This window comes from Phoca vitulina, unplaced genomic scaffold, assembly GCF_004348235.1.
Source record: "Phoca vitulina isolate PV1807 unplaced genomic scaffold, GSC_HSeal_1.0 scaffold26, whole genome shotgun sequence".
In the NCBI taxonomy this organism is placed as follows: Eukaryota; Metazoa; Chordata; class Mammalia; order Carnivora; family Phocidae; genus Phoca; species Phoca vitulina.
This window is the reverse complement of record NW_022589729.1, coordinates 20,627,772-20,637,173: the sequence shown is the minus strand read 5'-3', so window position 1 is coordinate 20,637,173 and position 9,402 is coordinate 20,627,772.

Here is a 9,402-nt window from a genome sequence, read left to right as displayed (position 1 = left end):
GGACGGACTGTTTTGGAGAGTGGGCCACAAGACTCCCAGAAGCCCTTCTGAGTAGACTTTATGATTTTCTAGGAGCCAGGGAAAGGACAGAGAAGCAAGAACAATTCCCGAGAAATGGGAGGAAGAACACAGAGCTGTCATTTCCTGAGGGCCCCTGGGTCTGCCAGCGTTATCTCACGGAGAATTCACACACCGGCCTCGGGACAGGTGCCAGGTCTCTCTTTCAGAAGAGCATGATTAGAGAGCTGCACAAGGCCAAACAGCAATTAAGGAGCAGATACACCAATGCCCAGGATCCTTCCACCCGGCTACTTCTTGGGAAAGGCAGCAGGAGGGGCTTAGTGGTGGTTGAGGTAGACAGTCTGCTGTTGCAGGGACACCACTGGTCCTCGAGGACCAAGGTCAAACATGCAGGTCTGACATGCAAAAGATGTAAGATGTCTTATGACCTTGGACAAATAATTTCCATATTCTAATATCAGTTTCCAATCTTATAAGGTGAGGGCTTGGGCTAGGTGCTCTCTAAAGCCTTTTCCAAAGCTAAACGTATTCTGTATCCATGCTGCCCATGGAATGCCATAGCCTTCCTTTTATTTTTTTTTTAAAGATTTATTTATTTATTTTTAGAAAGACAGAGAGTGGGGGGGAGGGGAAGAGGGAGAGAGAGAATCTCACGCAGACTCGGAGCTAAATATGGAGCCTGATGTGGGCTCGATCCCATGACCCTGAGATCATGACCTGAGCTGAAACCAAGAGTCGGACACTTAAGGGACGGAGCCAGCCAGGCGCCCCTGCCGTAGCTTTCTTACTCGTATTTCTGGTAGTATGTTCCATTCTGCATACACGCTCTAGGTGCGGGTACGCTGCCTGCAGCCCATTCAAGGCTGAGGGCCGAGCTTGGAAATGACGATGACAGCTTCTTTAAGAGCGTATGATCAGTTAATTAGCCAAATAAATAACCAGTTATCTAGTAAGCCTACTGTGTGCCTGGCGTGGCACTTAAAGGGAGAGTGAGCCTTGACCTCCAGCACCGAGGAGCTTACAGGTTAACAGGAAATCCACCTCCACAAAGACTGTTTGCCAAGTGGGATCAGAAATCGTTACTGGTTTATGGAAAGGCTTTGTCAGCCAAGGCCACTTGAGCCCAGCCTCTGTCACTTGGAGATGAGAAGGAAAGATCCACGTGAGCCGAGGTCGGGAGTATTTGGGACGCACGGTCTCTGTGAGGACGGCTGCACGTGGGGTCCCTGGGTACCAGCTGCCTCTGACGTTGAAGGCTGTGTTGCTGGAGTCTCTGGGGGAATATGGCAACTCGCTCATGGCCGGGGGACCATGACAAGTGTGAGCATGGGGCGAGCATGGAGCCATGAGGCCACACTAGGAGGGCTGGCTGACCTGGCTGGGAAGGGAGTTCCCTGGGAGGGGGAGACCACTGATACGGAGGCGGAGGGTGAGAGCCTTCCTGCCAAGGGGCATGAGAAGGATGACAGGCCTGGAGGAGAGAGAGCAAGAGGCTTGCTCCACGGGCTACAAATAAATCCTTGAGTCAGCTGGGAGGGAGAGACAGAAACACGAGTCAGAGACAGAGGTCAGAGACAGTACTGAAGTGGCTCGAAAAGCTAGCAAAGGGGCTTGGGAGGACACCGCCCTGAGAGAACAGAGGAGCTCTTCCTCCTGCCCTTGTCCAGAACCTCCCTTCTGTGGACCGTCCCCTTCCCTGCCTTTCTGTACAAGGCTGCCTGGGATAAATTCCCTTCTGCTTGGCCTGGTCCAATCCTGCCCACCCTCGCAGGCACTATTTAGATTTCCTTTCCTCCAGGAAGCCTTCTTAGACCACCTCATTTCATTCGTTCGTTCATTCATTCGTTCGTTCATTCATTCCACGCTGAAATGTGCGTTGAGCTCCTCCGGCAGGGTGGGCACTGTGCTGGGCGCGGGCCGAGAACGAGCAGCTAGGGTTCCCACCCTTGGGCCGCCGAGAGAGTACAGCGGTTTGGAAGCCTCAGTGACAGTTCCTGTTTCCATCTCCTTGAGGTGCCCAACCAGTGAGGCTTTCAGGGACCCTTCTAGAAGCACAGTTTCCTCCCTCCAGACAGCTCCTCAGGGCAGAGACCAGGCCTCCTCATGTCTTTATTCTGGGGCTGGTGGGCACAGAGGTGGGCACTCGGGGGTGCTCAGTCCGTATTTTAGACACATCTGGCTTTCCAACCATGTTCAACGAAGCAGAAAGTTCCAGCTGACACCCACCCCTTTCCCTAGTCTCCCCAGATCCAGCACAGCTCCTCCGCAAGGAAGAAAGATGGAAGCTCCAGTTGAACCTTTGGCCCCAGGATTCAGAAAGAAAGCAGAGAAAGGAGGGCCCGGGAGGGAGGAAGCGCCTGGGCGGGCTGCCAGCCCCGGAGGCCTCAGGCCAAGCGGGGGTTCTTGGTCCTCTGAGTTTTGGAATGTGACAAGGGCTTGCCAGGGCGTCTTGGAGCGGCTCCTCCCCAAGCCACTCACTCCTCACCCTGGACAGAGCCACACCAGCAGCTCCTCCTGGGCCCTCCTCACGGTGCACTGGTGCCCCACGGTGGACAGAGAGCAGGCCCTGATCTCAGTCCCTCCTGAGGCTTCGTGTCCCGCTGACGCTGACGGAGAGGGCTCAGACCCACTGCATGCTGTTCCTGCCCTTGCAGGGGGCCAGCCTAGGGCACTGTCTCGCTAGAGAGAAGTCAGAGGGGATGGCAACGGAGAAGCCACTGAGCCTGGGGGTTTGGGGTGCAGTGGAAGGCTGGTGGAGGATGGAGTTGACCTGGGGCTGAGACAGAGCCCTGGAATGCTCTGGAATGTAGGAGTATCCGGTTGTTGTTTTTTTAATTTTAATTTTATCCTCTCCCCCCGCAATAATAAGCTGTGTTCAGTTGCTAGAAGAACATGGGTGTTAACCCTCCAGAAGTCACCGTGGGAACAGTCCTATCCTTAGGGCTCAACTCTGGGTGCTGTGTGGCCCCTCATATGCCAGGGCGTGAGCCTCCAGGAGGGTCATTGCCATAGTTCTATCAAGCGGGCTAAGCAGACCTAGTGAGAGAAGCGCTACAGGAAAAGGGGCCATGGAGCAGTAACCGAGCCTGGGCGATGTCAAGAGGAAACGGGGTGAGAGGTAAGGAGAAAAGAGCAGCAGGGCAGTTTGAAGAGGTCAGGGTGTAAGGAATGGTCAGATCGACTGCCAGATGGGGGCAGAGACTGAGCTTACCCAGCAGAGGAAAGGGAGAGCTCAGCACCCCTGAGACCCAGGTGCTAGGGGCAGGGCCAGGGGCTTGCACACCCTTATTTCCTTGGCGCCACATTGCTGCAAAGCCCTGCCTTCTCTTATAGGAGCCTGAAACTTACATAAGTCATCCAAGTCCCTTGCTTATGGTCCCATGGCTAAAGGGGTCGGATGCAGATTTGAATCCAGGTCTATCAGATCCCAGATGCGTTCCTAACATCTGAGTGTTCACCTGAGAGAGGAGGCATGGCTGGATCAGAGAGAACCGGAGGGCTTAAACTCCAGGATTCCAGAAACTTAGCACTAAAATCTGCATCAAGGAACCAACCGATCTCCCATCTCTGATCTCTGTGCTTCCCTCCCTGCCCCCTCCTCCCTTCCCCCCTCCTTCCTCTTTCCCCCCCTTACCTCCCTCCCTCCTTCCTTCTCTTCCTCTAACATTGTTTACTGGGCAATTACAACCTGTCAGGCTGGGCAATTACAACCTGCTAGTGCTGAGGAACAAACACGTATAAGAAGCTACCCTTGCCCCTGGAAAACTCACAGTCCCTTGGGAAATTCCAGAAAACCTAAGCAGCTCTTTACATACTCCCGGCCCCCCCCCCCCCCCCCCCCGCAAGAGGGTTTTCTTCCTCCCTGTCTTTACTTCTGAGTTCCTCACGGAGGCCCAGCAAACCTCCCACATCTCCCTCCTGCCCCTTTGGAGAGGTCGGGGCCGTTCTGGCCAAGCCCCTCCCCGCCAGAGCTGCTCCAGGGGCCACCGCCAGAGAGGTCAGTGACACCACGAACAGGCCTGTAAAAGCCTGGGCCTTTGAGCTCCGCTCACACATCTGGACACAGCTGGGCCTGGGGCAGCCCACATTCTCCAGGTCATAAGTCACACTGGAACAAATGAACATTTCCTTGGCTTCCAGCCTCTTCCCCTCACAGCCGCGGACCCAACTGTCTCCTCTGAGTAGAACCACTCACCACACCCCATTCCTCTCTGCTCTGAAATCACCGTGCTGCCCTTCGCCATCACCCACATGGTCCATTCTCGAGGCCGTTGCCATCAAATAAACGCAGTCTGGCAACCAACACATGTTTCAAAATAACTCAAGCTGTTTGTGCAAATTCTCAAATACTATGAGAAGGACGCAGTAGATCAGAACAATCCTTCTCAGAGTCCTGTTTTTCCTTCCCCACGTATTTCTCTACATACCACATCAGATCCTGTACCTCTTCTCTTCCACATTCCTGCTTCCCAAACTCCTCTTCCAGCTGTAGCCACATGCCCCTTCTCCTCCTTCTCTATCTCCTCCTGATCCTGCAACACAAGAACCCACACCATACAGTCTGGCAAAGCCAGAGACGCTGGAGAGAGGGTCGGGAAGCAGGGGACGCGGTAAAGCCCCTCTTTCCTAGGCAGGAGAGAAGGCAAAGTCTGGAAACATTCATGCAGCGATCATTTATTCCCCCCTCACAGGAGCTGTCCCCACAGATAGCCCTTCCAGATCATGCCACGTCCCAGCAGTATCTGAAGGACCGTTTCCGGACAAAACAACCATACCAACCTGACTATTCCAGTCAGCCCTGATCTAAATACTTTGTTCCCACCCCACGCTACAGTGAGCCACCATTAGTCAATTGTCCCAGTCTTGAGCTGGGAAAAATATGGTCACCAGATCTCTGACCCACCCTTCCTCTTAGCAACCCTTGTATACCTGATTAAATACTTCCAATATTGCTATGGACTGACTGTTTGTGTCCCCCGAAAAGTCATATGTTGAAATCCTCACCCCCAATGTGATGGTATTTGGAAGTGGGGCCTCTGGTGGGTGAAGTAACACTCCTTTCTGTCCTCATGAATGGATTAGGGGTGTTATGAAAGGGACCCCAGGGAGCTCCCTTGCCCCTCCTGCCATGTGAGGACTCAGCAAGAAGAGTCAGGAAGTGGCTCCTGACACCCAAGCAGCTGGTAACTCGATGTTGGACTTCGCAGCCTCCAGAACCATGAGAAATAAATTTCTGTTGTTCATAAGCCACCTCGTCTGTGGTATTCTGTTAGAGAAGCCCAAACAGACTCACACATATATTGCTGTTGAGTCCATTAATGTCTGCTTGGTCACCTGGGGACTGTAAGTTCCTTAAGGTCCCAGACTATATTTATTCTCATTCTGTGTTAAGCCTCATGAACAGGTGTGTACTAGTTAGCTAATGCTACATAACAAAGCATCTCAACTACTAATGACTTAGAACAGTCATCATTTATTATCTCTCATTGTTTCTGTGGATCAGGAATCTGGGAGTGGCTTGGCTGGGGAGTTCTGGCTCAGCTCTCATGCCTTTGTGGTCAGAAAGCTGCAGTATCTGAAGGTCTGATTGGGACTGAAGGATCCACTTCCAAAGGTTACCTATTCCCGTGGTTGCCAAGTAGGTGCTGACTGTTGGCAGAAGGTCTCGGGTCCTCCTCTCCCACTAAACCCTCCATGTGGCCTGGGCTTCCCTACAATACGGTTGTTGGGCTCCACAGGAAAACCATCTTGAAACAGAGAGAGGTAGGCAGAAGCTGAATCCCGTTTTATAACCTAAACTTTGGAAGTCACATAGTATCGCTTCCACTGTGCTCTATTGGTCAAGGCAATCCCAGGCTCCCACTGACGCAAGGGGGCTGTTAAACCCTGACTCTCAATGGGAGGAGCTCCAGCCACAGTGTAAGACGAGCTCACGGGATGGCATAAATATACAGGCATGGCCACCTTTGGAGAAGACAGAACACCACAACATCTCCAGCCCTTGCGAGCCCGTAACAAATGCTCACTGTGGTGAACTTAGCACCCACTGGCACCTGGAACTGAAATAGCTATCACAGGGAGCCTGAGATAAAGAGGAAAATACATTTGGAGTCCTAATTCTTCGCCCCTCCTGGGATCCACACCCTTGCCATGAAATCTTAGCATGTCTTCCCTACCCTGACTCCGGCCCCAACCATACGACTTGCTTGATGGATAGGTTGTTAGCAGATGCGGGTCAGGCTTTAAATGCACTCGCACGTTTCTCCTGGGCTTCCTGCACTTAGGCCTTTGACAGGAAAATAAGCTGGGCTGGTCCGTTGGAGGATATGAGACATGCAGAAAGGAGCCGATTTGCCTCAGTTGCCCCAGCCGAAGAGCACCGACACACAAATATGTGAGCAAGACCAGGGAAGCTGAGAAGAGCCACCCAATACCCCATGGGCTTGTGAGCTACATGAGCATGTATAGTTTTAAGGCCTCAAGTTTGGGAGTTGATCTTTAAGCTGCATCTTTGAAGCAATACGTAATTCATATAGCACTCTCTTCTTATTCTCATGGAAAACACCTCGTGAGCTGGGAGCCTCTGTTCTAGGTCAGGCTTGATATCTACAGTAGACGGAGTAACAGCCTCTCGATGTGCACATCCTAACTCCCAGAGCCTGTGGATATGTTACCTTATGTGGCAAAAGGGACCTTACAGATGGCATTAAGGATCTTGAGATAGACCAACAAGCACCAGATCAAAACAGGCTGTGAAAAAGCTCTATGACATTGACATGGGCAAGGTCAACACCCTGATCAGGCCCAATGGAGAGAAGAAGGCATATGTTTGCTTGGCTCTTGACTACGATGCTTTGGCTGTTGCCAACAAAATTGGGATCATCTTGGGGCATCTGGATGGCTCAGTTGGTTAAGGATGCAACTCTTGATTTCAGCTCGCGTCATAATCTCAGGGTTGTGAAACCAAGCCCCACCTAAGGCTCAGTGCTGGGCATGGAGCCTGCTTAAGATTCTCTTTCTCCCTCTGCCCCTCCCCCTCCTGTCTCCCTCTCTCTAAAAAAAAAAAAAAGAAGAAGAAAAAGGGATCATCTAAACTGGGGCACCTGGTTGGCTCAGTGAGTTAAGCGTCTGCCTTTGATTCAGGTCATGATCCCAGGGTCCTGAGATGGAGCCCCGCATCGGGCTCCCTGCTCAGTGGGGAGCCTGCTTCTCCCTCTGCCCCTCACCCGGCTCGTGCTCTCTCACTCTCTCTGTCAAATAGATAAATAAAATCTTTAAAAATAAATAAATAAAATAAACTCAGTCCAGCTGGCTAAATCTAAATATATATTTTTTCACTATAAAAAAATAAAAAGATCTTGAGATGGAGTAACTATCCAGCATTATCCAGGTGGGCCCAGTCTAACCACAAGGGTCAAAGTCCGAAGGGAGGTGTGAGGGCAGAGCAGAGATTGGAGGACGAAGGGCAGGGCCAAGGAATGCAGGCAGACCCTAGAAGCTGCCAAAGGCAAGAAAACAAATTCTCCTCTAGAGCCTTCAGAAGAAACACCCTCTGTTGAAACCTGGATTTTTACCTGTAAGACACATTGCAGACTTCTGACTTCCAGAACTGTAAGAGAATAAATGTGTTGTTATAAGCCACTAAGTTTACGATAATTTGTTATAACAGCAACACAAAACGAATGTAGTGTCTACTAACGGTATGACCTAGAAGCACTCAGATACCACTATAGGCCTTACTTATTCCTTCTGGCAAATGGGGATGTGTGGTACATCAAAAATGGTTACTCCCCCTTTTGAGATCTGGGTTGGCCTTCGTGCCTTGCTTGACCAATAGAAGGTGGCAGAAGTGATGTTCTGAAATTTTCAAAGCTTGTAATAAGAAAACTTGCAGCTTCCTGCCAGATCTCTCAACACTCTTTGGAAGCCCAGCAACCAGTCCCTATCTTAAGCCAGGCCTGTCTCCTAGGCAGCTGGTTACCCTTGCTCAATCTTTCACCCCAAATTTCTACCCCTCAGAGAGCTACTGACCACCCCACACCCCACCCCAGTCCTTTCAGAGTCTTCAGGGAAGTCTCAGGAACAAAACTTTGGACAGGTGCCCACAGATGGTCTGGACAGAGAATTCAGCTTCCCACCCAGTAATAATAGCTTGGCTCTCCTCCTCTCTGTATCATGCCTTCCATTGGCTTCTGGAGGCAGGGCAGGCTTGGCAGCTTCCCTTGGAGCTGTCATCTCTGGCCGTCCCACCCTGCCATTTCCTTGGACGCCAGTGAGGCCTGAAGTTTGGTGGGGTTGGACAGGGTGGGGAGCATGGCTCAACAGAAGTCCTAGGAGTTAGAGAGCAGGGGCCTGGAGTTGAGCTAGGACAGGGAGAAGGAGCAACCTGCCTTGACAGGTTTCCCACTTTTCCGAAGTTCAGGGGATGCGGCTTCACTGGTGAAAGGCCTACATTAGTACTTGTTTTCCATAACTGAGTGAAATCCGAAGATGATTTTCACTTTCGCGAACAAAGGTGACAAGCAAAAATGGGATGCAGTGTTGGTTTTGTAGGGAGCCCCCAGAGAGGCAGCGCGCACCCCGGAGCAGCAGCGAGCACCCCCCCCCGCCCAAGCTCCTGCCCCAGAATGACACTCAGCACCTCAGCGCCCAGCCCCCAGATCTCTGAACTGTGTCTGGGAGCATCTGTGCTTTATCTCCATTTATTCTGTGCATCTGTTAGCAAGACGTGTCCTGAGGTATCAGAAAAGCCTAAGAGAGGTTATTTTGGGGGTCTGGGAACACTCAAAATTTTTTCCATGTAAATTAATGGGAAGTGCTTCTTTGCTTTATGTCATTTCTTCTTGCAAACGTTTTCAGAGGAAGGCCCTACTTCCCGATAGTGGGGGAAACCTGTATTTGGAAGAAGTTGGTGCATCCCAAACCTTCCAACTCATTTACTCCGGCTTCCATTATCTACAAGCTTTTTGCAGCTGTGGCCTCCGTGTCTGTATTTGCCAAACATAGGAACAGGGTCACTATTTTCAACAATGGAATTTTCAACCTTGCCCCAAAGACACCATCTATAGTTTTAAAACAGACTTTCTCCCTCCTTTCTTTTCATAAACTACTCTACTTATCGCCCAGCTTTCTATATGTCATGAATCCCTCCACATCCTTTCTAGGAAATGGTAGAGTCTAGGAGTTAAGATCCTGGGCTCTGGAGTCAGAGGAACCTGGGTTCAAACCCCAACCTGCCTCTTAATGGCCATGAAGCCTTAGGTGAGTTACTTAGCCTCTGTAAGCCTTGGCTTCCTTCCTCCCTCCCTCCCTCCCTCCTTTCTTTTTTTTCTTTCTTTCTTTCTTTCTTTCTTTCTTTCTTTCTTTCTTTCTTTCTTTCTT